The sequence below is a fragment of the Ceratotherium simum genome, chromosome 6 (assembly GCF_057802395.1).
Source record: "Ceratotherium simum simum isolate JZ-2026a chromosome 6, ASM5780239v1, whole genome shotgun sequence".
Classification (NCBI taxonomy): domain Eukaryota; kingdom Metazoa; phylum Chordata; class Mammalia; order Perissodactyla; family Rhinocerotidae; genus Ceratotherium; species Ceratotherium simum.
In genome coordinates this window covers 35799431-35826822 of record NC_141905.1, presented here as the reverse complement: position 1 = coordinate 35826822, position 27392 = coordinate 35799431, and the positions used below count along the sequence as shown (strand labels likewise).

Sequence of the window (27392 nt, the reverse complement as noted above, 5' to 3'; positions counted from 1 at the left end):
TCTGGCAAATGGGTGTTGTAAAGCAAGATTACTCAAGATTTCTGTGTTCATGTGCTGTGCATGCGTTTAATAGTTGATATATGTGTGAAGTATAATTTTCTATTAATTAAACCTCTTAACACACTTTTTCAGCAAGAATCTTTGCTCTAAATCTAAGATATTCCCGAGAGTGATATAATGAGGGAGTTGGTGATGGGATTTTTCTTCCCCGTAATAGCATTCTATTTAACTAACTAAGTGGAGGAAATCAGAAAAGATTACACAGATCATGATGTTATTGAAACAACACAATTCTGAGTCTTAGAAATTTTCCTCATCCCCAGGGCTGTTTTAGTTGATGTAGACCAAATCAATAAAACATTTTTATTTTCCTGATATTACCTGTGGATGTAGGCTTGCTTGAGAAACAAAAATATTGTTTGAAGTTAAATTGTGAAAGATAGTCTGCGATTAGAGCATTTTGAAACAAAAAATAAAGAAAACTTCTTACTCCACATTCATTCCACTTCATATCATCATACTTTCTCTCTATTTAAATATAAATTTCTCAAAAGAATTTCCTACACTTGCTTTCTGCATTTTCCTCCCATTTTTCTTTAATCCACTCTAATCAAGATTTTGTTCCAGACAGAATTGGCAAAATAACTACATAATTTCAAACTGCCAAATCCAATGTTGAATTATCCAGCTATTGCCAAATTAATGCTGCATAACAAGCAATCTCCGACTCTCGAAGGTTTACCAAAAAAAAAAAGATTGTTCTCATGCCCATGGGCTGCAGGTTGAATACAGCTGGACTAATCTAGGATGGGTGTGGTTGAGGGGCTCTGCTTAGGCTGCTTGTCTGTTTGAAATAGGTTCAAGCTTGCCACTACATTTCTCCCATCCTCCGCGCCCAGCTGTTATCCAGAGATATTTTTCTCATGGTGAATGGTGAGATGGTTTTGTCAGGGTGAGTAGCAGGAACAAGAGAGATCAAGTCACATTGTGCAAACCTTTATGACAATTTGAACTTGTTATTTTATTTCTCTAAACCGTCCAAAACTATTGGTTTCAGTCCAGTCACTCCATAGGGATTATGTTTTTCATGTAGTACATATTCTCTTATAGTAGTGAAAGTTCCCTGCCATCCATCCTCAGAGCTTGGTCTTCACAGTTCATTATAGATAGTTATTTTAACTGTTTCACCTTGCAAATCATAGGATGCCAAATCCAATTTTCTTTTTTTTTTTTTTTGACTGGTCAATAGAAGTAAAAATGGTTTTATTTTATTTTATTTTATTTTTTTATTTTTTATTTTTTTTAATTTTTTGTTTATTGCAGTAACATTGGTTTATAACATTGTAAAAATTTCAGGTGTACATCATTGTACTTCTATTTCTGCATGGACTACATCATGTTCACCACCAAAATACTAATTACAACCCATCACCACACACATGTACCGAATTATCCCTTTCACCCTCCTCCCTCCCCCCTTCCCCTCTGGTAACCACCAATCCAATCTCTGTCCCTATGTGTTTGTTTATTGTTGTTATTATCTACTACTTAATGAAGGAAATCATATGGTATTTGACCTTCTCCCTCTGACTTATTTCACTTTGCATTATACCCTCAATGTCCATCCATGTTGTCACAAATGGCTGGATTTCGTCGTTTCTTATGGCTGAGTAGTATTCCATTGTGTATATATACCACAGCTTCTTTATCCATTCGTCCCTTGATGGGCACTTAGGTTGCTTCCAAGTCTTGGCTATCGTGAATAAGGCTGCAATGAACACAGGGGTGCATGTACCTTTGCAAATTGGTGTTTTCAAGTTCTTTGGATAAATACGCAACAGTGGAATAGCTGGATCATATGGTAGTTCTATTGTTGATTTTTTGAGGAATCTCCATACTGTTTTCCATAGTGGCTGCACCAGTTTGCACTCCCACCAGCAGTGTATGAGAGTTCCCTTCTCTCCACAACCTCTCCAACACATGTTGTTTCCTGTCTTGTTAATTATAGCCATTCTGACGGGCGTGAGGTGATATCTCATTGTAGTTTTGATTTGCATTTCCCTGATAGTTAGTGATTTTGAACATCTTTTCATGTGTCTGTTGGCCATCTGTATATCTTCTTTGGAGAAATGTCTGTTCAGGTCTTTTGCCCATTTTTTAATTGGGTTGGTAGTTTTTTTGTTGTTGAGATGCATGAGTTCTTTATATATTTTGGAGATTAAGCCCTTATCAGATGTATGGTTTGCAAATATCTTCTCCCAATTGTTAGGTTGTCTTTTCGTTTTGTTGATGGTTTCCTTTGCTGTGCAGAAGCTTTTTAGTTTGATGTAGTCCCATTTGTTTATTTTTTCTATTGTTTCTCTTGCCTGGTCAGATGTGGTGTTTGAAAAAGATGTTGCTAAGCTTGATGTGGAAGAGCGTACTGTCTATGTTTTCTCCTACAGGTTTCACAGTTTCAGGTCTTACATTCAAGTCTTTAATCCATTTGGAGTTAATTTTTGTGTATGGTGTAAGGTAAGGGTCTACTTTCATTTTTGCATGTGGCTATCCAGTTTTCCCAACACCATTTGTTGAAGAGACTTTCTTTTCCCCATTGTATGTTCTTGGCTCCTTTGTCGAAGATTAGCTGTCCATAGATGTGTGGGTTTATTTCTGGGCTTTCGATTCTATTCCATTGATCTGTGTGTCTGTTTTTGTGCCAGTACCATGCTGTTTTGGTTACTATACCTTTGTAGTATATTTTGAAATCGGGGAGTGTGATACCTCCAGCTTTGTTCTTTTTTCTCAGGATTCCTTTAGCTATTCGGGGTCTTTTGTTGTTCCATATAAATTTTAGGATTCTTTGTTCTATTTCTGTGAAAAATGTTGTTGGAACTTTGATAGGGATTGCATTGAATCTATAGATGGCTTTAGGAAGTATGGACATCTTAACTATGTTAATTCTTCCAATCCAAGAGCACGGAATATCTTTCCATTTCTTTGTGTCCTCTTCAATTTCTTTCAGCAATGTTTTATAGTTTTCGGTGTACAGATCTTTCACCTCTTTGGTTAAGTTTATTCCTAGGTATTTTATTCTTTTTGTTGCAATTGTAAATGGGATGGTATTCTTAATTTCTCTTTCTGCTACTTCGTTGTTAGTGTACAGAAATGCAACTGATTTTTGTATGTTGATTTTGTATCCTGCAACTTTACCATAGTCATTTATTACTTCTAAAAGTTTTCTGGTGGATTCTTTAGGGTTTTCTATATATAAAATCATGTCATCTGCAAATAGTGACAGTTTCACTTCTTCCTTTCCAATTTGGATCCCTTTTATTTCTTTCTCTTGCCTGATTGCTCTGGCTAGGACTTCCAATACTATGTTAAATAGGAGTGGTGAGAGTGGGCATCCTTGTCTGGTTCCTGTTCTTAGAGGGATAGCTTTCAGTTTTTCACCATTGAGGATGATATTAGCTGTGGGTTTCTCATATATGGTCTTTATTATGTTGAGGTACTTTCCTTCTATACCCATTTTATTCAGAGTTTTTATCATAAATGGATGCTGTATCCTGTCAAATGCTTTCTCTGCATCTATTGAGATGATCATGTGATTTTTATTCTTCATTTTATTAATGTGGTGTATTACGTTGATTGATTTGCGAATGTTAAACCATCCCTGCATACCTGGAATAAATCCCACTTGATCATGGTGTATAATCTTTTTAACGTATTGTTGTATGTGATTTGCTAGTATTTTGTTGAGGATTTTCGCATCGATGTTCATCAGTGATATTGGCCTGTAATTTTCTTTTTTTGTGTTGTCCTTGTCTGGTTTTGGTATCAGGGTAATGTCAGCTTCGTAGAATGAGTTAGGAGCTTCCCCCTCCTCAATTGTTTGGAAGAGTTTGAGAAGGATAGGTATTAACTCTTCTTTGAATGTTTGGTAGAATTCACCAGGGAAGCCATCTGGTCCTGGACTTTTATTTTTGGGGAGGTTTTTGATTACTGTTTCGATCTCCTTACTGGTGATTGGTCTATTCAAATTCTCTACTTCTTCTTGATCCAGTTTTGGAAGGTTGTATGATTCTAAGAATTTATCCATTTCTTCCAGATTGTCGAATTTGTTGGCATATAGTTTTTCATAGTATTCTCTTATAATCTTTTGTATTTCTGAGGTGTCTGTTGTAACCTCTCCTCTTTCATTTCTGATTTTACTTATTTGTGCCTTCTCTCTTTTTTTCTTGGTGAGTCTAGCTAAAGGTTTGTCAATTTTGTTTATCTTTTCAAAGAACCAGCTCTTGGTTTTATTAATTTTTTCTATTGTTTTTTTGGTCTCTATTTCATTTATTTCTGCTCTGATTTTTATTATTTCCCTTCTTCTACTGATTTTGGGCTTTGTTTGTTCTTCTTTTTCCAGTTCCTTTAGGTGCATTGTTAGATTGTTTATATGAGATTTTTCTTGTTTGTTGAGATAGGCCTGTATTGCTATAAACTTCCCTCTTAGAACCGCTTTTGCTGTATCCCATAAATTCTGGCATGTCGTATTTTCATTTTCATTTGTCTCCAGGTATTTTTTGATTTCTTCTTTGATTTCTTCGTTAACCCAATCGTTGTTCAGTAGCATTTTGTTTAATCTCCATGTATTTGTGGCTTTTCTGATTTTCTTCCTATAGTTGATTTCTAGTTTCATACCGTTGTGGTCAGAAAAGATGGTTGGTATTATTTCAATCTTCTTAAATTTATGGAGACTTGTTTTGTGGCCTAATATGTGATCAATCCTGGAGAATGTTCCATGTGCATTTGAAAAGAACGTGTATTCTTCGGTTTTTGGATGGAATGCTCTGTATATATCTACTAGGTCCATCTGTTCTAGTGTGTCGTTTAAGGCCAATGTTTCCTTATTGATCTTCTGTTTGGATGATCTATCCGTTGGTGTAAGTGGAGTGTTAAAGTCCCCTACTATTATTGTGTTACTGTCTATTTCTGTTTTTATGTCTGTTAATAATTGCTTTATATATTTAGGTCCACCTACATTGGGTGCGTAGATATTTACAAGTGTTATATCCTCTTGTTGGATTGTTCCCTTGATCATTATGTAATGCCTTTCTTTCTCTGGTTTTAGAGTTTTTGTTTTAAAGTCTATTTTGTCTGATATGAGTACTGCTACCCCTGCTTTCTTTTCATTGCCATTTGCGTGGAGTATCTTTTTCCATCCCTTCACTTTCAGTTTGTGAGTGTCTTTAGGTCTGAAGTGTGTCTCTTGTATGCAGCATATATATGGGTCTTGTTTTATTATCCAGTCAGCCACCCTATGCCTTTTAATTGGAGCATTTAGTCCATTGACGTTTAAAGTAGCTATTGATAAGTATGTACTTACTGCCATTTTTTAACTTTTTTTTTTTTTTTCCCTCAGTGTTTTAGTAGTCCTTCTCTGTTCCTTACTTCTTCTATACAGAATTGATGGTCACTTTAGTTTGACCTCTGTCTGAAAGCTGTACTCTTTAACTACCCTCCTCCCTCCTTTTATGTTTTTGATATCATATCCAACTTCTTTTTGTGCATTTGTATCCATTACGTTCTAATCGTGGAAATAGATAATTTTTCCTATTTGTGGTCTTCTCTTTTCCCCTTAAATCAGTCCCTTTAACATTTCTTGTAACACTGGTTTCTTGGTGACAAACTCCTTTAATTTTTGCTTGTCTGGGAAATTTTTGATCTCTCCTTCCATTTTGAACGATAACCTTGCTGGGTAGAGTATTCTTGGCTGTAAGTTTTTTCCTTTTAGCACTTTAAATATATCGTGCCATTCTCTTCTAGCCTGTAAGGTTTCTGCTGAGAAGTCAGCTGATAGCCTTATGGGGTTTCCTTTGTATGTAACTTGACATTCTCTTGTGGCTTTTAGGATTCTCTCTTTATCTTTAATTCTGGACATTTTGATTATGATGTGTCTTGGTGTGGGCCTCTTTGGGTTTATCTTGTTTGGGGCTCTCTGTGCCTCCTGTACCTGGATGTCTGTTTCCTTCCTTAGGTTAGGGAAGTTTTCATCTATTATTTCTTGAAATAGATTCTCTGCCCCCTTGTCTCGCTCTTCTCCTTCCGGGACACCTATAACACGGATGTTAGTGCGCTTGATGTTGTCCCAGAGGTCCCTTAGACTGTCCTCACTCTTTTTAATTCTTTTCTCTTTTACCTGTTCACCTTGGGTAATTTCTTCTAGTCTTTCTTCCAGCTCACAGATCCGTTCTTCTGTATCCTCTACTCTGCTTTTGAGTCCCTCTAATGAATTTTTCATTTCCAGTATTGTATTCTTCATTTCTGATTGGTTCTTTTTATATCTTCCATTTCTTTGTTGACATTCTCACTGAGTTCATCTATTCTTCTCCCCAGATCAGTTAGCATCCTTAACACTCTTAGTTTGAACTCTCTGTCGGGTAGGTTGCTCATTTCTGTTTCACTTAGTTCCTTTTCTGGGGTTTTGTCCTGTTCCCTTACTTGGAATGTATTCTCTTGCCTCCTCATTTTGCCTCTTTCCCTGTGCTTGTGTCTATGTATTAGGTAGGTCAGCTACGTCTCCTGCTCTTGGATAGGTGACCTTATGTAAGTGATGGCTTAGGAGGCTTCCAGTGTGCTTCCCTCAGTTCTCAATGTTCCAAGGGTGGCCCCTATGTGGGCTACGTGTGTGCTTCTATTGTGGCCTGTTAGCTCTCCCTATAGGCGCCCAGGGAGGCTGAGTTATGCTCCTGGCCAGCTGTTGTAATGCTCAGCTGCTTGTAGTTGTTGTGGGCCCTTCAGTCTCTTTATCAGGTGTGAGGAGCCCCAGCACAGTTGGCTGCAAGTTCTAATACCACATCTGTGTTGCAGTATTTCTTTTAAGTGAGTAGGCCCCCAGCGTGGCAGGTTGTTAGGCTCAGGGCCTTAGAATTGCTGTAAACCTCTAGCCTATTAGGTCTCTTGTCAGCTCTCTGAGGGTTGCAGCTGGGTGGGGCTGGCCTCAGGCACAGGAGCACCCAATTGTTTCAGGCTTTGGAAGGTGGGGCAAACCTCCTATGTGGGTCTTTGAGAAGCACAAGTCTTCTGCAGCTGACAAGCCCTGCCGCCCACAGGTCCACACACACAGTCAACACAGTCCTGCCCGTGTGAGCGCCCGACCTCCCAAGCGGACCCAGTCTCTCCACGGCGGGAGCCCCACACACTCCGCCACCACCCCACACTCTCCACCGCTCCTTGTGCACACCCTGCCCCGCTCAAGTCAGCTCAGTTGCCAGGCTGCAGAAAATCCAGTCACCAATCTATGCAGGCCCACACGTTGCCTGAGGGTTTGTTGTTAGGTGGGGCCAGTCTCTAGGGTGGGCTGCCTGCCCTGGCTGAGCTGGATTAAATCGGTGCTCTAGCGGGTGGAGCAGACCCTGGGCTAGCAGGTCTCAGGGAAAACTCCAATGGCGTCTGTGTCAGCACGCTCACACCAGGCCACAACAATGGCCGCCGCCAATGTCCCAGTCCCTGGAGAGGTCTCACCCCTCACCGAGATGCACTCAGGGCCTATTAGGTGAGTCTCTTGTCACCAAAGCAGTGTGCACCTTTCTTTCTGGTGATTTTAGGATGCTTTCTGGAACGGGTGAGTTTGTGCGCGGGCCCTTTAAGAGCCAGTTTTAGTTTCTTTGTGAGCCGGGTTTTCTGGGGATGCTACCCAATGCTTTAGTAGCAGCAAAGTCAGATATTATGCCGCTGGTCTCGATTGTGCTGGGTCCACACAATGCCCACAGCGGGGGCGCTCCCGGCTCAGGGCCCCGCGCCTCCAGGGAGGCTGCGTACCTGTGAGCTGCTCCCGGCGGCCGTGAAGCTGGCGGCTTGTGAAGGCGGCGTTTTTCCTCTCTGGAAGGGAGTCTCTGCCTCTTCCACCCCAGTTAGGATTGTCCGTTGTTGCAGGAGTTCCTCTTATCCAGTTTTCAGCTCTGTCTCAGGGGTAATTTTTCCACGAGTAGTTGTAAATTGGCTGTGTCCACGGGAGGAGGTGAGTTCAGAGTCTGCCTACGCCGCCATCTTGACTCCCTCTCCCAATTTTCTTAATACTAATTGGACTTCACTTTTCATTCTCCCCTAGGCCAGTGACCAATACTAGATCTCAAGTCTGTTGCCTGTGTCGTGTCGGGAGAAAGGGAGAATCTCCTTCTGCCCTTTTCCTTAAGGTTCTTACGGCTGGCCAAATAATTAACAAGACAGGTTAGCAGGAGAAAATAATACCAAGTTTAATAACATGTATACATGGGAGAAAGCAGGGACACTGCATTTCTCAACACAATAGCAGAAATTCTCGTCTTAAATACCATTTTCAGCCAATGACAAAGGAGGATTTTGGGGGTGGGGGGAGTCAGTTACAGGAGATTACCACTAAAGCACAGTAAACAAGAGTAAGGTTATTATGCAGCCCCAAGGCCTCACCTTCCACATTGATAAGTCTCTAGAAATGAGGCCATCCTCCCTTTTCCCAATACAGAGAGGGAGATACATTTACAAATGGAGATTTCTCTTATAAATGTAAATGATTGTCTGGCAACTCCTCGCAGGGCCATCCAGAGAATGTGGCCAGAGAGACATCAGATGGGCTTGTTGATGCCTTTTCTATTGTAACATCTATTTACATTATATTACAGCCATCAGATAGAAGATCTGTTCCAGGAAGGAGTTACTATGTCAAATTCTTTAGGCAGGTAGTGGGGGAGGTCAAATGTCCCTCAGAGAAAACAATCAAGGTAAACAGATATATTTCAGGGTGGCCAAATCTTGATCTCCCACAGTCCTGCCTTTGAAACTAAAAGTTTCACAGTCCTTTTGAAACTTAAAGAAGTTTCATAGTCCAGAAGCTGAGTTGGTAGATTGTTTCATCCCACTGAACACATTTCTTAGTCCTGATAATAGATCAGTTTAATTAAGTTCATTTTAGAAGGTGGTGATGCAGGTGGGCTCTCAAGGTTAGGCTTTATATTTTGTGGAAGTAAGCAATCAAGTATTTAATAAGAAGCATTTCTATGGAAACAAAAGAAAAACAAACTTAATGGTTGGAACAAATTGTAAACCAGTTTCTGAGTTCAGAGGACAGCCAGTTAAGATTTTTAGATGTCAGCGTCAAAGTATCTTTTGCAGTTTAAATGTCCCTTATGATGTCATCAGGTAATCTCTCCAGTTTGTATCAAGTCCATCGGCTTCAGTTTGTAAGACTTCAGGAAAAAGGGCAGGTTCAGTTCTCAGTGATTTCAAATGAAAATAATGGAAAAAATCAAAAACATTAGTTTGGATATCTGTAGCCAGATATTTCAGGAGACTAGAAGAAATCAGGATCCAGTCCAGTCAACAGATATAAAACAAAAACCCCCAAAGACAATTAACAAAACTAGGATCTAATATCCGCAAATGTAAACTATAGTTTTTACTGAAATATAATTTTTCTCTCTAAAATCACCCTCATTTTTATCAAAGATAGCCAAATTTAGACTAACTAGTTTGTAAAATAAGTCTAGTTCCAATAAAGTTGGCCCAATTATTTACATAAGTACAGCAAGAATAGCAATTAATCATATAAGCTCTTTTAAATCTGCTTTGCTGGAACTTTTTATAAGGAATCTCAGATTGAACTTTAAAGGCCTCTCGAGGCCAGGAAAGCCAAGCCAAGGATTTTGTCATCAGACTTCGCCTGTAATACCTACAGATTTGGGTGAATTCCTCTCTTCCGAGGTTCCCCCAAAATATTTCAAGGTTCCTTGTACCTGCCATATAAGTGACATTCTTTACTTATCCTGTTAAGTGTTGCTTGGTACATAAGGTACCAGGCCAATATTTCCACGTGGCTTTATTCCATAAAGTCCTATCTTCATTCCTCAAAAGCTGTATGGTTATATTGCAAATATGATTTTCCAGTTACAGCCTTGGTAATATAACCAGTGTTTCCAATTGTGTCCTGTTACAAGGAGAACAGATTCTTATTGAACTTATGCAAATAACTATATTGCCATGAAAACAACAATACTCACTTACTAAGAGTTTTTAAATTCTGGAGGGATCAGGTAGAGAGAAAAAGAAAAATATTTCAATTTTGCTTACAAAAGTATCATTTACCAAATTGCTATAAATCATAGCTAGCTCAGGAGAAAAGAGAAAAAGTTTTCCTTAAATCTGAAAAAAATAAAACATTAAAAATTCAGCAATACTTCAAATGAAAAATCATAAAAATTATAATCATCCTTATCAGTTCATTCAGTCCTGTGTAATCCATTCTTGATTTCGATCTTTTTGTTAGCAGCTTCATGAAGTTATCAGTCTCTTCATCAGAGTTCTGTAATTTCTTACCAAGTTCAGTTCTATGATCAGAAAGTTTGTCAGAAACCTGTACTCCAGTGTAAATGTCAGAGTCCTTTCCATGAATTTTTCTGAAGTTGAAACATTTTGCAAAAGCACTAGAGCAAAGAAATGTCTGTAAACAAGGCCTCAAAATGGCAATTGACAAAGAAATTTGGTTAATTTTGTGACATACAACACTTTAAAATAATAATAACCAGAATTATGACTGATAACCAGGACAGATCAGAATTTCAGTAATGTTATACAATTTTCACGTAAGCAGGCTTATCATCACTTGTCTGACAATGCTTTCCATGTAATTTAACGTACTGAATAAGCCTAATAAGTTTAGTATCTTTCTCCTTACAGGAAGAGAGAAAATTTCTTTGAGAAGTTTCAGGGCCCTTTGAAAATGCCCAAAGAAAAAAAAGTAAAAAAAAGACTTTATTTAAGATATGAATTTTGGGGGAGCTTGTCAAAAATATAAAAAGTCAAAGCAAACAGAGCATTAACAGTCCAAAAAGCCTTGATAGAGAGACTTCAGTCTTTTGAACACAGGAAACTATTTTAACAGGTTTTTTTTTTTTAGGTAGACTGACACAAAGGTAAAGAAAAATCTTTTATAACCTCTTTATCAAGTTCAAGAAATTATCTCTTTAAGAGAAATAAGACCAAATTATAATTTTGTACCAGCTTACTTCCTATATTAAAACTCATTTACTTACTTAACTTCATTTTAATCTTAGCCAAATTGACCATGCATAAAACTCCTTTTCCAGAATTCCTCTTCCATAAACCTATAACTTTCCTTGTACACAGCCATGTTTTTCTTAATTTTTTAGTGGCTTCAATCACATATACTAATTAGAAATTTTAACCCTTGGAAACCTTAATTTGTAAGTAAAAACTAAGTAAACAATTATAAACTTCTTTTTACATTAGTATCTTGTGGCTTGGAAAATTTATAAACACTTCATAATTTCTGGAAACATGTTACTTTATAGTACAATCTCTTAATAAAACACAAGACATGTTTACTAGTAGACCCAAAATATCTTTTAGTTTTCCTGCAATAAAAAAAAGCCAAAGTAGACAAACCTATATTTAGCAATCAACGTCTAATATCTTATTTGGAAATGATCTAGATACTTAATGAATTTTTATCATAAAATTTAGCAAAACTCTAAAGTTTTAAGTCACCAAAAAGAGTTTGGAAGCTGTAACCACCGTAACAAATAATTATTGTTTAAAGTTCACCCAACATTCATCTTTTTCACAACTATTTAGTTACTTGTTCCCAATAATTATTTAGATTGCCTACAAGACTTCATAAGACATTAGATAAAATTAGCCGTAATTTAAGTGATTATTTTTGTTAACCAGTTCTGTAATATAAATAACATCAGTTTTTCTACAAAATTTCATGTAAATTTCATCACCTCTTATTTTTTTTTTTTTTTTTTTTTAAAGATTTTATTTATTTATTTTTCCCCCAAAGCCCCAGTACATAGTTGTCTGTCATAGCTGCACATCCTTCTAGTTGCTGTATGTGGGACGCGGCCTCAGCATGGCTGGAGGAGTGGTGCCTCGGTGCGCACCCGGGATCCGAACCCCGGCCGCCGGCAGCGAAGCGCACGCACTTAACCGCTAAGCCACGGGGCCTCATCACCTCTTATACCTCTAGACATAGTTTTCATTAAGACTTTTATCAATAGGTCTTGGTCTTCAAATTTTGGACAAGGGAAGCATTCCCAGTCAGACATTTTAAAACATACTCAGGCAAAGTTGATGTAACCTCTTTATATAAAATTAGCTCAAACATTCCAACCTTTATAATCTTATCAACACTTACACTTTTACATGTTCTCAGTTCAATTGTAACCTGAGTCAAGGTCTTAAGGCTAGTCAAAATTTTCCCTTCCTTTTTCAGGCCTTTTCATAGTTACCAATTAAACAATTATGTGAGAGCTCTCAAAACATTTTTTTTCCCCCCAATTTAGAAGTTTTTCCAATTCAAAGTATCCGTCGTCTGGCCATTGACGAGTAGGATCTTCATTTGTGTATTTGTTCCAATAGTGACTCGATCCAATAAGCCTTTTTAAGGAAAGACCCGGAGGTGACTTTCCACGCTTAGAATAAATCTTTACCACGGATGCAAGAGGCGTCCCTGGTGAGAGCGCAGATGATGTAGCCCCCATGATCCACAGAATTCACTCCCAAAGATATTCAGATAAAGTAAAGACCTTCGTTGCACAGGCAGTAAGGATGGTGTAGTGAAAACGGTGTCTCCGGTCTCCCACAATAGTGTGGGATGCCTCCAGTCACAGACCCGCTAATCTGTGACACCAGGCAGGTGATACTGGAATGGGATTTTTCCAGCACTAACAAGCAACAAAGGTTAAGATGACAAAAGCCCTTATGGACTGGGCCCTTTATGACAAACACACCTGAGAGCTTGGCACAGCCGGACAAAGACAGTTCGGAACCCCAGTCTACTCGACTGGCCACCAAGGGGCACCCCGGTAAATGCACCTTCCGTATGGTGGAGACCAAGGAGAATATTCTCACTGGTCACAAAGCCAAGTTTTCTCAGGACACAGAACGAGACAGAAGGAAAAACCTCGTCCGATTTTTTTCTTATGTGCACAATGACAGCTTTAGCCACGCCTTAGGTCTCTTGGAGCTAGAATAATACCTGGGGGGGGAGGTGCCTCAGGGTTGGGGACTGTGTGCTTTACAGAGTACCTCGTCGTTGCACGGACATTTTCTTGCAGTTGGCAGGGGACCTGTGTCATCTACCCCATTCCGTGACCCAACTTGTCTTGTCACGGGAGTCTTCTGAAAGTGGCGAGCGCCCTAATGGCTCTTAACTGCTCCACCTGTGCCCACCAAATTTGCAGCCTTTTTGGCTTCCAAAATGCCCTTGGCAATGGCCTTCACTTCATGTGTATATTAACCCATAGCAAAGTTTGTCTAAATAGACTCCGGTCTGGCGAGACCCGCAAACTCACCAGTCTGTGGGGCCGGCCCGGACAGCAGGCTTATAGGGCCTATGCCTGCGTCCTACCCTATGCTATTTCCTTCTTATGACAAAAGACACAGACAAAAGAAAAACAGAGACTAACTCTGGGAGGAAAAGGGATCAAGACCAAAACCAAGAGTACTCTACCAAATTTACCAGAATCACTAAAAGCACAAGAAACTAGTTTCCCAAATATTTTCCTGCCAATCTAAATTTAGAAAGAGAAAAAAATTCTCACCACTTCCTTCCACCGGACTCCGCAGATAGAGATTCCGGGAGGCTGACGTGGTAGGGAGGCTGACGTGGTAAGAAGTCTTACCTTTTGCCGGCTTTCGTCAGGCGTTCCCGTATCTCATCATCTGCAGTACTCCAGGGAGAAGGCAGTTCTTCCAGCCAAAGAAGGCAACTTGCCAGCCAGTTAGGGTCCCTTCGTGGTCGCCAAAACTGTTGGGAGAGAGGGAGAATCTCCCTCTGCCCTTTTCCTTAAGGTTCTTATGGCTGGCCAAGTAATTAACAAGACAGGTTAGCAGGAGAAAATAATACCAAGTTTAATAACATGTATACACGGGATAAAGCAGGGACACTGCATTTCTCAACACAATAGCAGAAATTCTCGTCTTAAATACCATCTTCGGATAAAGACAAAGGAGGATGTTGGGGGTGGGGGTGTCAGTTACAGGAGATTACCACTAAAGCACAGTAAACAAGAGTAAGGTTATTATGCAGATTTAAGGCCTCACCTTCCACATTGATAAGTTTCTAGAAATGAGGTCTTCCCCCCTCTTCCCAATACAGAGAGGGAGATACATTTACAAATGGAGATTTCCCTTATAAATGTAAATGTTTGTCTGGCAGCTCCTCGCATGTATACATGTTATTAAACTTGGTATTATTTTCTCCTGCTAACCTGTCTTGTTAATTATTTGGCCAGCCGTAAGAACCTTAAGGAAAAGGGCAGAGGGAGAGTCTCCCTCTCTCCCGACACCTGCAACCCACTCTCACATAATTTCTTCAAATTCATGTTTTCTGAGGCAAAGAATAATAACAAACTCTGATTAATTTAAACAGGTAAGGAAAATATTTCAAAAACATGAGATTTCTCAAAAAATGTGGGAGGATTTCTGGAGCAATGTTCATAAAAAAAGGAGACGATAGAGACTAAGAGGTCACAACTACAATTAAAATCATGTTTTGGATCCAAATAATGGAAGGTTTCCCAAACATACAATAAGTTTCAGGTTTAGGACATGCAAAAAATGTGAAATGTTGACTCTTTTTCTTTCTCTTCCCCTCCTTCCTAATCAATTAGATATCCATATTATAAAACTGGCATGAGTGCCACTTTTTTTTGTTTCTTTATATTAAGCAAAGTTGAATGAGTTATTACTTAAATTCTTTGAATTTCCTCAGAAGTTAGTACAATATCAGGAATCTTGAAACATCAAAATTCTGAGAACTATATTGGCAAGTCTAATTTATTGGTGTTTAGAGACTTCTCACAGCCTACATGAAAGATAACTCTCCTGAAACTTATACTACAGCTAAGTAACTTTCCTATCCATTTTGCTCATTTTCAATTGTGTTTCTCCTTTTGAGACATAAACACATATCATGCTAAATAAAGTTCACAAATTTTTTAAATGAAATAGTAAATTAACATAATTCTTTCCTAAATACTCCAATGTCTTTGTTTTCATCACAGTATATATATACTGTTCAGTGTTTTCCTTCAAGTAAAAAATTCTAACCTGAAATATCTATCTTAAACTTCACAAATGGCATTGACATTTTACAATGAGAATAGCATTGTGTTTCTGGGTCAAAGTTAAATACTACTAACATTCCTTTTATTTAGGGAGGAAAGAAAGACAGCACTGCCATATGCTGTAATCATTTACGTGAGCTGCTTAAAAATATGAAAGGCCTTCAGGCTCAAGCAGTATTTGCTGCTGAGCATATTCAATTGCAATTGCATGCTTCCTAACTGAGCTGAAAACAGCCCGCATCTAGATTACCATTTCAATTACCCAAGCTTCATAACTTAGGGTTACATTTTGAGTAAGTCAAAACAGGGCAAAAGAGATGGATATTCTAGAAATACAAATAATTTGGTTTGAAAGCCAAGTTGAAATTTACTTACTGATATTTGAGAAACACATTTCGCCTAGAAATATCATGCCTGATATAACTAAAGCATTGAATATATTTTCTTCTCAGATTGTGTGTACATGTAAAAGTAAGCTGTTACATCAATTATCCTGGTTATTCATATTAAATAAGCGTTTTTGCTTGATTTGCACTTTTGGAACTTTTTTTTTTTTTTAGTTTTAAATATAATTATAATTCTCTCTGTTTCCTACTGTATTTTTTGAGTCTTTTAAACAACAGAATGCATAAACATTAGTAGATAGACTCACTGTGCTATGTAACCTATTAATGCACAGGCCAAAGTCAATAACATTGAATTGAAATAATTGGTAGCTAAGGTATAAAACTGGTTTCATATGTTCTGCTTTTATTTTAGACTGTTTTTATGAATTTGGTTAAAGAATCAGGATATAGTTATTTTAAGGAGTGTTGTTGTATGTCAAATTTAATACACAGAGATATATAAACTTTCTCCTTTAAAATAATTATCCATGAATTCAGTCTAACTCAATCAGAGCTTACATCTTTTTTACATATATACATATGTAATTGCATGTGTATAAAACGTGTAGTGACATAATATACACTAGCATTTTCACTCAGTGCTACTGTGGGAGATCAAAATTTGGCTATCCCAAAATATATCTCTTTACCTCGATTATTTTCTCTGAAAGAAGCTTTAACCTTCCCCCAAACTTACAGAAAAATGACAGACCGGGAGAGTTCTTGCTAAGCCCATTCTTTTTAAAGTTCTGTTCACCAAACATTTACATTTATAAGGGAAATCTCCATTTGTAAAAGTATCTGCCTCTTTGTACTGGGAAGAGGGAGGATGACCTTATCTCCAGAAATGCTTATCAGTATGGAAGGAGAGGATTTACATCTGCATACTCTTGATTATTGTGATTTCTGGCTCCCTCCTGTCTCCCTCCCCACCCCCAACATCCTCCTTTGTCTTTATCTAAATCCATTTAAGGTGAAAAACTTCCTCCATTTGTTGAGAAACTCAGTTTCCTAGTTTTGTCCAGTTATTAAACTTTGTTTGATTTTCTCCTGCTAATCTGTCTTTTAATTATTTGGCCAGCTATAAGAATCCTAAGAGAAAGGGCGGAGGGGGATTATCTCTCTTCCTTAACACTACTCATATGTTAAATATTTTCTATGTTTAAACAACTTCGTAATTACTATTTTAGTGACTACCTAATTATCTTGATGTTAAATTATAATTAAACCATTTCTCTAAAATTGCTTTCAGTTTCTCAAAATAGTTTATTGTTAATGGAGAACACTGCGTTGACTAATTTTCTTAGGATGCTTTCTTAAGCGTGGAATTATTGTTATATAGTGACATTTTCCTCATCTTTTCCATGTATCATCATTACATTTTCCATATGTTTTACCATCTTACCTAAGCAGGATGTATATGCAGCATTGGGTTTTATCATTTAAAAATGATATTAGTTATGAAATTATTTCTCTAGTGGAATTTTTCATCTCTCTCTCAAACCTAGTCCCACTTTGTCTAACCTCTTTTGCTCTCCTTTTTTTTTTTTTTATAATTTTATTTATTTATTTATTTTTTTCCCCAAAGCCCCAGTAGATAGTTGTATGTCATAGCTGCACGTCCTTCTAGTTGCTGTATGTGGGACGCGGCCTCAGCATGGCCAGAGAAGCGGTGCATCGGTGCGGGCCCGGGATCCGAACCCGGGCCGCCAGCAGCGGAGCGCGTGCACTTAACCACTAAGCCATGGGGCCGGCCCTGCTCTCCTTTCTATGTGAAGAGAATTTTCTACTTGGATAGGGGCTTAGCAAATAGTGTACAGCGTTATTGTGCATTAAAGTTAAGATGGCATCTTCTACCTCTTACAATTCTTTTTCCTGTGTTTTGTCATGGCTCTCTGTGCTCTAATTTTATATGGCCGTGAGTGTGTGTGTACTCAAAGTGCCACGTGAGGACCAGCTATCTTTTTCTCTCTCTGCTGTAGACCTAAACATCCAGTTCTGAATATTTAAACCAGAATGGGGAAGGAGAGAATAGAAAGCTCGTCTTTGGACTTGATTCTAAGTCACGTGTTTCAATTCTACATTTTACCGTGAATTTAATGAATCAATACGTGAATATATCAATGAATGTATAGATAAAGAAAAAATGCATGTATTAACTAATGTATTAATTTGGTTTGACTAGGGCAATGTAAAGATATGATCTGTTTCTATTTTGTTAGCAAACCATCATCTCAAGTTTATGGATTGTAACAGTAATAGCCCCTGGGTTCATTACAACTGTCCGTATCCATGTTCTTGGGAAGACTAGAGTCCACTTACACTGGGCTTGACCATGTGACTTGGTTTGGACAATGGGACAAAAGTATATGTGACACAAGGAGGGACTTGAAAAGTGCTTAGGCTTTGGCGCTTGCCTTACTTTGTTGTTCCTGTGAAAACTGTGGCCACCATCATGGGAATCAGCCCAGGCTAGCCTGCTGGTCATAACCCCAGGTGATTGCTAGCACTAACTCCAGACCTGTGAGTTAGTTCACTCCAAACAAACCAGTCCCTAGCTGACTGATGGTGAATGTGTAAGCCCAAGCAATATCAATAGAAAAACCACCGACCTGACTCAAATCTGTACTTAAAATTCACACAATGGTGAGCTAATAAATGTTTCCAGCATTGAGTTTTGGGATGGTTTGTTACAAAGCAAAAGCTAACAATAACATCCAGCTATAAGTTGTATGTTACCACAATACTACAGTATTAGCAGAGTGTTAGGATTACCAGCTGTTATAAAATATTTATTCAATAGTGGCTCATGGTACTTCATTTCAGCCTTGTTGTATTTATTTTTTATATTCCTGCTTTTAGGGAGGTCCTGGAAAAAAATTCCCAGAATCACTGCCAGCAATAAAACACCTTTGTATGAGAAATGTATTTGCTGTGATCTCCTGGGTACAGTTGCCTCTAGTGAACCAATATATGAGCTAATATAAAAGAATAAAAAATATATTAGAATAAGTGAGCACTCTACACATTATATATAACATCAGCAGGGTGTTATTCAGTGCAGAAGTTTCTGTGATTGTGATAAATTAGGGAACCTTACAGTATTTAATGGACCTAAAGCTTGAATTTCCTATTTTATGTTTATATGGATTCTGTATGTCAGAATGCAACAATGATCAGTATTTGATCTAAAGTATATCAAATTTTTTCCTACATTTTTGGCATTTTTTTCATAATTTTAATTAAAATTTTAAAGACAATCTTAATATTTTTTATAATTAATTCTATAAATTAAATCATTTATAGAAGCATCTCTTAGGTATTCACAACTACATAAAACAGTCATCCACAGAAGAACTCCCTCATAGTCTATAACTTCCTAACACAATAAAATAAAATACAGCCAGGTAAAAATTCACTCATGTGGAGAAATATTTCCTTAGGGAACTGTTTGCAATCATGATTTTTTGAATAGTTGAATATAGCATTCAATCTTAACTAGAAACAAATGTAGTATTTAAAGAAACATTCTCAGTTTGACATGCTAAATAAGTCCCAAAGTTTTGAAGTTTATTTCCAGTCTGTCAACAGCCTTTACTGAGTGCCTGCTGTGCATGGAGCACCACACTGGGTGTGGTGAATGAGAGCATCTATTACACAATTTATGATAGAGGGGGTTAGAATATAACTGTTTCTCATGGTGATTTTACATTTCTTCATTTCTCCTAATCACTCCATATGCTTCATGTTCTATCTTATCTTCCTAGACTTTCCTTTTCTGTTTCTAAATACCCCAAGGTGAAACTAAACATTTCTTCTAATGAGTAGTAGCTCAATTACAGATATATCCAGCCCATGCTTCTATGTCCTGTTTCAGCCATGTGTTAAATCAATCAAAAGGGGATAAGATAGCCTGTGCTTATGAAGATGAAAGCAATCCAGGAGATACCAGAGTGGTTGAAATTCTTTAAAATACATGGTATGGAAGTGAAATCACACTGATTATGGGAGTACTCTATGTCACACAGAAAATAATGTCCTCCTAATTTTATAGGCATTTATTTCCCATATATCTTATGGGCATTTATTAATTTTTCCTATTAATTACAAATATGATAATGACAAGATCACTCCTTTACACCCACCCGTGTGTAAGGTGGTCCCACCTCCATCATGCAAGGATTCAAAAAGGTTTGTCTCTTGGTCCAGGGTCCTCAATCTTGCTGCTGGTTAGGAGGCACTTCCATAGAGTAGTCTTTTTTTTTTTTTTTTTTTGTGAGGAAGATCATCCCTGAGCTAACATCTGTGCTAATCCTCCTCTTTTTGCTGAGGAAGACTGGCTCTGAGCTAACATCTATTGCCAATCCTCCTCCTTTTTTTCCCCCAAAGCCCCAGTAGATAGCTGTATGTCATAGTTGCACATCCTTCTAGTTGCTTATGGAGTAGTTTTAAGAGGAAATGCCTTGTCTTTCTACAATTCCATTCAGACTTTTTCTCGTGGAATCAAAAGGGTGATCTTACTGCCATTAACATTCCTTTCATAACAATTTGTATGGTTTTATGACAAATGCTATTTATTAAATATTTTACTAATTTTTAAAACCATCAGTAATTTCAAAATATATTTCATAAAAAAAAACCCCAATAGAATTATTGCACCTTTCCCTTTTGCAAAGTAGCTGCTATCTAGCTCCCACCTCAATTATGCCTTATTTGAAGATCAAGAGCATGTTTATCTAAAGAAAATACTAATGTCTACTGCTTGAAAGAGTCACAATATTTTCTTCAATTTAATTTTAATTTTCATGTATTTTCAGTGACTAGAAATCCTCTTTAATTGATTTTAACTAGACAATATTGTGTTAAAAATTTGTGGTCAAGTATTCTCATATTGTGATAAATTCACATATTTAATCCAAATGTTTTTCGGGGTTTGACTAATGTAATTATAATTCTGGATCTAAAAGATCCAGTTAGTTCTTTCTTAGTCTTCTTACCTCAAAAGTATATTAATAATCATTTTAATAGCTTATTCTCACCTGCTTCATTTAGTACAATAGAACATTATTCCTGGATTTAAAATGTTTATACACCTAGATATTGGAACTTTGAAAAATAAATTTATTCATTCATTTAATAAATATTTGCTTAGACTCTACTACAAACCCAATACTGTTACAATTTTACCACCAAAAGCCATTGTTTTCCTTTTTCTATCAGGAATACACATTATTAACCCTGATAATTCAAACCACATGGAACTGCATTTTTCAAAGTACACTATTTGTGGAACAAAAAGTCAGGAAATTTTTGCTAAAATGAGCTGTCTCGACTGTTATAAAAGTGTGTTTACAAGGTATATGCATTTTATTAAAAACTAGAAATAAGTACTTTCATCTTTTTAAGGTCAACACATTGAAGTGAGGGTAAAGATATAAAGCCTTAGAGTTAGATTTGATTTGGCTGTGGATAATATTTACATAATCATAATAGTATAAATGATGCCAATGGGTTTCAACTTTAGAACCTATAGAAGAATCAACATTTGAAACAGTTATGGTCGTATTAAGAAAGTAAATTTGAAATATCTTAGCAATTTAAAAGGTGAATGACAGAAATGAGAAGAGGGAAAGAAGATATAAAGAGCAGGAAAAATTGATATAGAAGTACTAAAACCCTTATTTTCCAATATGAGGATGTGGTGAATTAAGAGATATTGTTATATGTTAATAGAACAATTAAAAAGATGAAATGGTTTACATTATTACATTATGTTATATTTATTATATTATGTTTTATTATGATATATTATGTTGCATTACATTATATTATATATTTTTCTCAAGGTGCAAAGTTAACCTACAGAAAGCTAAGCTAAGCATAGTATAACTATTGACTATGAGAAGATGTTAGGGGAAAATAGGGGTCAATTTGACTCTGTATTTTCTTTATGTTTAATTGTTGGGAGTCAGTAGATTTTTGTTAAAGTTGATAAATTAAGACAGAGAGATGATAACATACGATGTAGAGCTAACTGGGGCTACCAGAAATACTAAAGTTACAAAGATTGAAGGAGTTGCCACTGGGGAGCAGAATTGGAGGTGCTTTGAGATGGGCCATGATACCCCTGTATCCATCTGTGTTTATTACTGTATTGATTACTGACACCATCTGTATTTATTACTTTTTGTATCATATATTATATTTAAAGCAAAAAGCCCCCAAAACAATAAATATTAGCAGTGAAGTATATTTGCCTAATTTTACATTTCTTAAATCCTTTCTTTCCTCAGATATTCCCAGCCCTTTCTTCCCGGCAATATAAACATGCAATGCAAATCTGCCATGTAATTGTTGGTTAGAAATATTATTATCAATAAAACTTTGAGGCATCATTCAAATTCTCAGTTATTCTACCTAAAGTAAATACTTAGGTTTATTTGAAATGGTTGTAATAATATTTCTAGGAAAGAAAAGAATAATCCACTTCAATTATTTCCATAAAGGTTAACATTTCATTTAAGTACTTGCTAATACTCTTCTGAATAATTACCCTTTTTGCAAGCATACTCTAACTTAAACAGTTTCAAAATAAGATGTTACTTTCCAAAAAGGTACTAGAAGATAATTCAAAGGAAGTAAGAATCAACTGATTTGCACTGCATTTCTATATGGCAAACTTACTAATAAAACATTGTTTATTGGAGCTAATTTATAATCAACTATAAGGTGCACTAAGAAAGAAAAAAAACCCTAAGATAGATAAAAGGTCCCGTACAAACTATGTTTGCTATTAATAGTGAGACATATCTATTCTATTTAGTAGAATATAAAAATTAAAAATGTAAATCTTAGAATACGGCCTTACAAAATACCATACCTAGAAAATTATTTTTTTCACAAACATTTTATAACAGATCTGCTCAATAGAAATACAAAATAGCCACAAATGCTACCATAGATGTGATTTTAAACTTCCGAGTAGTCACTTTTTAAAAAGTAGAAAGAAATGGATGAAATTAATTTTAATAATATTTTATTTACCCAAATGTATCCAAAATATGATCATCTCAATGTACATTTGATGTAAAAAATTAATGAGATATTTTACATTCTAATTTTTGCACTAACTTTTGAAATATGATGTGTAGTTTGCATCACAGTGTATTCCAGTTGGGACTAGCTATATTTCAAGAGATTTATAGCCACATGTGGCTGGTAGCTAACATACTGGACAGCACAAATGTATATCATTTGCATCATCACAGAATGGAAATGGAGGAGGTACGGTAATGGATACTGGTATGGAGGAGGAAATGGAAATGAGATAGACATTAGTAATAAAATATGATAAATGGTGCACAAAATAGAGGCAGCAAACCCAGCCTTGGATGTTAGGGGATATTCCTAAAAGTGACATACCCCCATTCTCCACACATGATAATATATACAAAAAACCACTGATTAATTTGGGATTTTGATATTTATGTTCATTGGTATAGAAATTTTCCCTTCAAATGATTATTAAGAATGACAATTTATATTTATGAATCTAATTAATTTCCTAATATAAACCAGTTTTGCCACATCAAACACCAAGTTACCAGAAAAGCAAGTAATACCTGAGCAAAACTTACGCCAATGCTTCAAAGATGGTTTCATTCAAAATGTCTAGAGAAAGTCAGTTCTGATATGATTGTTTGTCCTTAGTATCAGTCTGATATAACTGCGGCAAAATTAATGTAATATTTATGATGTTTCTCATAGTATATGTTTGTGTATGTGCGTGTGTGTGTGTGAATAAGCTCTAGCAAATAGATTCCAGAAACCAGTCTTGGAAGTAAAGATAAAATGAGGACTTGGAAATGATCTGGTTATTGTGATTCTTATAGACCACCAACAATGCAGGCAAAATTGGTTTCTATGATGTCTATTAAAAGTGTGCTTGTCTAAATGAATTAAATGACTGCTAAATCTTGTTTTTTCCTGCTCTTTGTTAAAGCAATGAGCTTAAATAGAGGCTGACATATCTCCCTTATATTCCTTCTCTAAGAGAATGATCATTATAACATAAGACAATGAAAAACTTACTGAATTTTTGATCTTTTCATCCAAATTATGTCTGTCTTTGAATTTCAGAAACAGGATAGATAATTCTGCTTTCACAACCCTTGCTCATAGTTTCTTGAGATAATAGGAGCAGACTTGCTAAATAACTGTCAGGTAATATTTCCCTCTAGCTGGAAAGTTCTCCCTCCCCCTGCTCCCAAGAGAGAGATGGAAAAAAGCATGAATGCAAAAAAGAAAGGAATGAATAAAGAAGATAAGGAAAGAAGAAGAGAGGAGAGAAAAATGAGAGAGAGACAGACAGACAGACAGACACAGAGAAAGATCAGTATTTGTTTTGAATGAGGTGGCCCTGGGGTAGAAGTTTAAGTGAATCGTGGCTTCCTTGATTCCTTCAGTCCTCAAAGTCTCAGCAGTTCCAGCAGGATGGCTGGCCTCTTCTAATCAGGATATTCCAGAAAAAGACATTGGAGGAAGAGTTTTATGTCTGAGTAAAAGGAATGCTACTGTCAGTTTTCTATCCAGCACTATTTCTAACCTCTTATTCAATAACTCATTACTTTAGTCATTAATCTCTCATGTGTAACACGGCTATTTGCCTGCAGAAAAATACAAGGGTACTACATCATTGAATTTCTATCATCTATTATGGATGTAATATTTTCAAATAATTCCAGAAGGCTAGTTAAACATGACCTCCCTCAACTGAAACAGCAGTGAGTATTCGTCATGACATTTCCTTTCCCATATGGAGTTTCCACAGCATCTCTTTAATAGCTTCCATTCTTTTCCCTACTCTTCTAATTAAATTTACTCATTTTTTTAAATAAAATTAATTGGCAGAGGTTGATGAAGGAAAAGATGTTAATATAAAAGAAATGAGATGCTGACTACTTTTAAATCCTTTTTATACTGAATTAAAAACACATGCAGAAAATTGCATAAAATTTAAATGAACACTAAAAAAATTATTATATAGTGAGCTTTCCTATAACCACGTTCAAGGTCAAGAAATAAAATGTTATGAGTGCCCTGAAAATACCGTCTCACTCACAAACTGCTCCTTTTTTTCTAAAGGCAACCACTAACCTCCATCTAAAGATAATCACTCCCTCACTTTCTTTGTAGTGTTACTACCTAAGCATACATGTCTAAATGAAATAGTTTTGTTTTGTCTATTTTTGAACATTATGTGAATGGAATTACACCTTATATACTAATTTAAGTTTGCCTTCTCTTGTTCAATATTATACTTAAGAGATGAATCCACATTATTGTGTGTAGCTATAGTTTCATTTTCTTGTGATTGTTGTAAAGTATTTCAGTATATGAATATACCACAATTTGTATACCAGTTTTCCTGCTAGTAGGCATTTGGGTAGTTTCCAGTTTAGGGCTTTTATGATCAATGCTGCTATGAATATTCTTGCATATGTCTCTGAGTTCACATATGAATACATTCTTGTTGTGTGTGTACCCAGGAGGAGAATTGCTGAGTTTCGCATATCTTTAAATTACTAGATAATATCAAACTGCTTTCCAAAGCAGTTTCCAAAGCAGAATGAATTTGCATTCTCTCAAAGCAACGGTATGGGTTTCTCTACATTCACACAGACACCTGGAATTTAATTTATCCCTTCTTTTGGATGTAATTCATTGGACAATTAAATTGCTTTTCCTTGATGACCAATGAAATTGGACAGCTTTTCAATTGCTGATTACACATTTAAATTTCCTCTTTATTCAAATCTCTCGCCTTTTTGGGGGGTATGTTTACATTTTTCTTATTTATATTTTAGTTCTTTGTATTTATATTTTAGTTCTTTATATTTTCTGGTTATAAGTGTTTTTTGTTGTTATAAGTTTCAAATATGGTTTCTGACTTTAACTCATTTTTTATGACCAAATTTTTATGACCAAGTATTAATTTTGATGAACTTTATGATTAGTGCTTTTTGTGTTCTGCTTAAAATATTTATGTACTTGAAGTGGTAAATATATTAATCCATATTAACGTCTAGATCTTTTAGTGTTTTGCTTTTCATATTTTGTTCTACATTTACGTGGAAATTTTTTTTCAGCCAGGTGAGTTGAGGTTCACTTTTTTTTCAGATAAGCATACCCAATTGTCTCATTACCATTTAGTAAAAAGATTGCACTTTTCCACTTCTCAGTAGTGTTCCCATTGTCTTAAATTAGATGTACATATATGCGTGGTCTCTTTTGGGTACCTGAATTTGATTCCATTGGCCCATTTGTCTGTCCTTCCAACAATACCATACTGTGCTAAATACTGTAACTTTATATAAAAGAATTGTATCTGTAGAACAAGTCTTGCCACATTGTTCTTCCTTAAGGGAATCTTGGCTAATTTTGGCTTCAATTTTTATAAATAAATTAAATAATCTTGACAAGGATTAAAAAATATATTATAATTTTGAACTATATATTAATTTGGGTGAAATTGACATCTTTTATAATGAGACTTCCAAACCTGACCATAATATAGCTCCCCATTAATTTAGATACCTTTAAATTCCTCTAAATAATATTTCATAGTTTGTCCAAATAAGTGGCATGTTACTTTTGTTTGATTTATTCCTAGACATTTTATATTTGATAATATTTTAAATGGCATTTTTAATATTTAACTTTAAACTGTTTGTTATTGAAATAGATTAATGCAATGTATGTTTACTTTTATCCACTATCTTTTAAAAAGTCATATTAATTTGAAAATTATTATGAGTATTCTTTTAAATTTTGTACAAACTCAATCATTTATTTTTGCAAAGTGAAATTTTGTTTCTTCCTTTTCTATATCTGTAGCTTTCCCGTGACTTACTTCATTATCTAGGGCCTCCAACGTTATTCGGAAAATATAAAACTAAAAAATTAGCAGAATACTGAAGTCTCCACTCTATAAGTACAGGTCCAGAATTGTAAATTTGCATTAGCTTCAATTTACGTGTTGTTGCTTTTCTCTATTTCACCTGAAATTCCAAGTGAAAGAGCAAAGGGAAATACATGACTGATCCCAGGTTGAGAATGTGCAGAAAAGGACTGATGACTTAAAGACGCTGTCAAGGGAGTACTTTGGATGGTCACCCATGGAATGCTGCCTCCACAGGAAAGCAAGTGTTCTCATTCCGCAGAACATCAGCTGACTAAGATGGAGAGAAGATGCAGGGGAAGTCTTGACAGTGATGAATGGCTTGATGGTTAGTCCTGGGCTGAGAAATTTCGAGGAGATGGGTTGTGTTCAGAAAGCAATGTTATTGAAGAGTATGGTTAAAGAAGTAGAGCACATCTAAATAATTTATGGGTAAGATAAAATCTTTTGAATTCAAATGTGAGTCAAATTCTAGTTTCCTATGTATGATGAAACAATTGAGTCAAGAATAATTTTATAATCCAATCCCTATTACTTAAAGTAAAGAATAATTTTGTTTCTGGTGAAGAAAGGGTAGCTTTCTGTAGACACGTGTTCCTGCTAAGAACAACTAGAAAACCAAATAACATTTAAGACAAAATGGAGGGCCGGCCCAGTGGCTTAGTGGTTAAATGCGCGCACTCTGCTGCTGGCAGCCCTGGTTCGGATCCCGGGTGCGCACTGACGCACCGCTTGTCTGGCCATGCTGAAGGCCGCGTCCCACATACAGCAACTAGAAGGATGTGCAGCTGTGACATACAACTATCTACTGGGGCTTTGGGGGAAAAAAATAAAAATAACAACAACAAAAAAAAACAAAAAACGGAACAAAACAAAATTATTTAAAGGCAGTAAAGAAATAACATGGCAAACAGGGCTTGAGAGACCAAGATTCCAGAGTAGGACATT

At 36.2% G+C, this 27392-nt stretch overlaps 1 long non-coding RNA gene across 1 annotated transcript in view; it reads left to right on the top strand.

The window, feature by feature from the left end:
* The first annotated feature begins 7407 nt into the window (after positions 1-7407).
* LOC147916839 (uncharacterized) overlaps positions 7408-27392 on the top strand; it is a 98246-nt gene continuing 78261 nt past the window's right edge. The window contains exon 1 of the long non-coding RNA XR_015552468.1: positions 7408-7525. This is a non-coding gene — a long non-coding RNA (uncharacterized LOC147916839). The remainder of the gene's footprint in view (positions 7526-27392) is intronic.